Source organism: Chenopodium album, chromosome 18 (assembly GCF_948465745.1).
Source record: "Chenopodium album chromosome 18, dcCheAlbu1.1, whole genome shotgun sequence".
NCBI classification, from domain to species: Eukaryota; Viridiplantae; Streptophyta; class Magnoliopsida; order Caryophyllales; family Amaranthaceae; genus Chenopodium; species Chenopodium album.
The window spans coordinates 35,103,455-35,107,716 of NC_137851.1; the positions used below are offsets into that span (position 1 = coordinate 35,103,455).

General features: G+C 38.7%; 1 non-coding gene across 1 annotated transcript; it reads right to left on the reverse strand.

Moving 5' to 3' along the window:
• Positions 1–370: 370 nt before the first annotated feature.
• On the reverse strand, positions 371–476 carry LOC145593303 (small nucleolar RNA R71). Its single transcript, XR_014102654.1, has one exon. It is a non-coding gene; the product is annotated as a small nucleolar RNA R71 (small nucleolar RNA).
• Between the last annotated feature and the right edge of the window lie 3,786 nt (positions 477–4,262).

The following is a 4,262-nucleotide window of genomic DNA, read 5'->3' on the forward strand; positions in this document are numbered from 1 at the left end:
AGAGTTGCCTTGAAGGAACTTGGAGTGCCCGGTGCATATAGGTATGAGAGCGGCATAGCTCCACCTACAACACCGGCAAACGATTTTGAAATTAGGCCGGCAATGATCACCCTAATTGAGAGGAGACAATATAGTGGGGCAAAGAACGAGAGCCCATTGAACCATCTTAAGGAGTTTGAAAAATATTGCAACACTATCAATGTCAATGGAGTTTCTCAAGAGTTTATCCGCCTTAAGTTGTTCCTTTTCTCTCTCATAGGAAGATCTTTGGAATGGCTAGACAAAGAAGTGAAGCCCAATTCCTTGAAGACATGGGATGATGTCACAAAAGCTTTCTTGTCCCGTTTCTACCCACCAAAGAAGACGGCGGAGGCTAGAGCCTTAATCCAAAGTTTTAAGCAATTGCCTAGAGAGAATCTCTATGAAGCATGGGAGAGATACAAGGACTACCAAAGGGAATGCCCTCACCACGGAATTCCAACATATCAAGTGATCCAAATCTTCTATAGAGGTTTGAGCTTTCAAGGTAGATCGAGCCTAGATGCCGGAGCCGGAGGGCCAATTATGAACAAGACGGAAGAAGAGGTTGTGGATGTAATAGATGATGTGGTAAAAAATTACATGGATTGGCATGATGTAGAGAGGGAATCGGCAAGCACAAGTTGCTCAACCGATCAATCTTATGTCATCAACGAATTGTCCACAATGGTCTCGGAATTAGGAAAGGAGGTGAATTCTCTCAAGAACAAGTTCGAGAGTCCTTCACAAGCTTCTAGTCTTCCCTCCCAATTTAAGGGGAGAGGTACATCTTCCTACTCTAACCCTCCTTTTGCTTCTTGTTGCATGATTAGAGAATGCTTGGTTTGTGATATGTGTGGAAAGAATGATCATGATGCTTCTAATTGCTCCAATGTTCCTTGTGATAGATATGATGGATATGAGAATGTGCATGTGAATTGTGATGATAATAATGATTTTGGACCTAGATTTAATGCTCAAAAGATTGTTGGGAATAGGAATTATCACAATAATGGGAGCTATGATAATTACAACCAAAAGAGTGGTAATGGTAACCGTGTGACCCAAGAATTTTGTGGTAACCATAACAACTTTTGTTGTAATGATCAAAGCTATGACCAAGAATATGGGGATCATAACCAAGGTTATGGTAACCATAATCAAAATTTCGGCCAAAATCATGGTAAGGGTAATTGGAGTAATCAAGGTAGGGGAAATTTTCAAAATGATGTTCAAAGAGACACCCCACCCCAAATTACTCCAAAGACTCAAAGCCAAGGTGATGATTTCTTTACTCAACAATCCCAATTGAATAGGCTAGAAAATTTCATGATGGATCAATCTAAGATGTTGAATGAATTCACATTGTCTTGTAATAAAATGTTTGAGGTCCTATTTACTCATGGAAAGATGCTTGAGAACCAAATTGTTCAACTAGCCAACCCTTTGAAAGATTGTGCTAGTCCATCTCTTTTTCCCTCACAAGAAGTTGATTCTAAGGAACCGATGTGTGCTATGACCACTAGGAGTGGTAAGGTCCTTAAAGAGAGTGTTCCTAAGAAGAGTAAGGAGAGTGAAAAAGAGAATGATTTGAGTGAAGAGAATAAGAATGAAGAGCCTAGCAAGATGAGTGAGGATTCCAATGATAAGCCTAAGGAGAAAGAGCGGAAGCAAGATGAGGTTTACAAACCTAGACTTCCTTACCCCCAAAAGCATAATAGGCATAAATTGGATGAGCAATTTGGGAAATTCATCGACATGCTTAAGCAACTTCATCTTACTCTTCCTTTTACCGATGTTGTAGAACAAATGCCAAACTATGCTAAGTTTCTTAAGGAAATTTTGAGCGGTAAGAGAGATTGCAATTTGGTGGAACCGGTGAATCTAGGGGAGTGCTTTAGTGCCTTTATTCAAAACGACCTACCCCAAAAGTTGAAGGATCCCGGAAATTTCTCCGTACCTTGCAAAATCAAAGGAAAATTGTTCCAAAATGCTCTTTGTGATCTTGGTGCTAGTGTTAGTATCATGCCTTATTCCCTTTTTAAGAAACTTAAGCTAGGTGAACTCCTTCCATCCAATATGACCCTTCAATTGGCCGATCGGTCTATTAAGTTTCCTAAGGGGAGAGTTGAGGATGTTCCTCTCAAGATAGGAGAGTTCACCATTCCCGTTGATTTCATTGTGCTTGAGATTGCGGAAGATGACCATATCCCTATCATCTTAGGAAGGCCTTTCTTAGCCACCTCGGGAGCCTTGATAGATGTTAAGAGAGGTCGTATTACCTTGAGAATTGGTAAGAATGAGGAAAGTTTTGATTTGAAACCAACACATGAGTCTTTGTCCCTTGTAAAAGGAATTATGTGTGTTAATTCCCCTCGCCCTATTGATGATGTATGCACTATTGATTCTTCACATACCGATTTTCTTGAGAATTATGATGATGTGCTTTTGAGTTGTGATAGCAAGAAGGTTAGTGAAGATAAAGTGATGATTCCCAAGCTTATGGACGAGGAGGAAGTTGATATTCCTCATTGGTTTGAACTCCATCCTCAAGATGAAGGTGATCTTTCTATGAGTTTAGATGGTGAAGGACCATTTACGAAGAAAAACAAGGCAAAGAAAAGAGCACGAGCTTCTAAGAAAAAGAGAAAGAGAAAGAAGTTGAGGAAAGAAAAGCTTGCATTTAAAAGGTCTTTGTATGAAAGCCTATCAAGCAACAATGAGAAGTTGCTAGAAGTTGAAGAGGAATTTGCTCTTTCTACTACCTTGAAGAAGGTGGTGTTCTTTGACCCTCCATGATTTGGAGGAAGGGTCGAGCTTAGGACCTTAAGCAAGCGCTTCCCGGGAGGCAACCCGGAGATTCTAACTTTTCTTTTTGATTTTTGAGTTTTCTTGTTTTTGTTTCTTTTATTACTTTTTCTTTGCTTTCACTTTTCTACTTGTTTGGATTTTTAGGATGAACTTTGCGAGATTGGATTTCTTCATGAATGCATGGTGAATGGAAGGTGTTCGTGGCACATATCATATTTTATTCGATTCTAATCGAAATTTGAGGTAAAAGGGGTAAGAATTTTAGAGAGGTAAGATAGGAATTTCATGTTTTAAAGGTTGGAGGAAGTTGATACTTAGTGAGTTTTTGTGGTGAGCACATGAATCTTTAACTTTGAGCTCTTTAAAAATGTTTTTAGCTACTGCCTATGGTGTTCCTCATCACCATCATGATTCATGTGCGCACCCAAGTGGTCAGTGAGTATCAAAAATAAGAGGAAAAGAAAGAACGGAGAAGCACAGCAAGGTGCGGCCGCACATCAGGTGTGTGCGGCCGCACATCAGGTGTGTGCGGCCGCACACCTTGCGTTCCCTTTTATTTCTTCTTCCTTCTTCTTTCATTCATTCCCTCATTCCTCATCTCCTACCTCACGCTCTCTCTCTCAAACCCTCCTCACTTGTACACACTCCTCACTCACCATTCACCATTAAAATCCCTTGAATCCAAATCTTGTAGTTTAGTTTAGTTCTTTAGTTTGTTTAGTTACTTTCTTGCTTCTTTAGTTTCCTTTCTTTTATTCTTTTTACTCTTTGATTTAGTTTAGCTTTTATTTCCTTTAGTTGTATATACTTTTTGCTTAGTTTAGTTTCCTTTTATTTGTTGTTTTCTTTTCTTTGTTTTGAAGTTACTAACCATTTTCTTTGCTTATAGTTTCTTTTATTTTCCCTTTCTCACTTGGTTTCTTGAAGAAGCTTTTGGATATGGAATGCAACGAGGTGGTTTCTACTTGCTTCGTTAATTTTTGCTAAGCTTGGAGCCGGTGAGATCTTTCTTATTTTTCTCTTTATTTTTCTTGGTTGCATAGAATAGGATTAGTTTAGGGGAAGTTGAATGGTTCGAGGATGGATGCTTGTTAACACGTAATGTGTTTGGGATCGATGACGATGATGTCGATCGATCACCTGTTTGTCAATTGGGATTCTTATGTGTTTAACTTGCCTTCTAGTCCATTTCATATTATTTCTCCTATTTTCCTTTTCTATGTTCCATTACTTTGCTTTTATTTTTCTTTTATTTTCCCTTTCTTTTATTTCCTTTCATTTTTCTTTGTGGTATGATTTTGAGGCTTTATTTTTCATTTTTCTTTTGAATTGGACTTTGTACATTGGACTTTGTCTTTTGCATGATTTTCTTCCTAGGTTGTAAAGGTATGCACGGTTTGAGACTATGTTCGGTTGACTCTAGGATAGGTGTA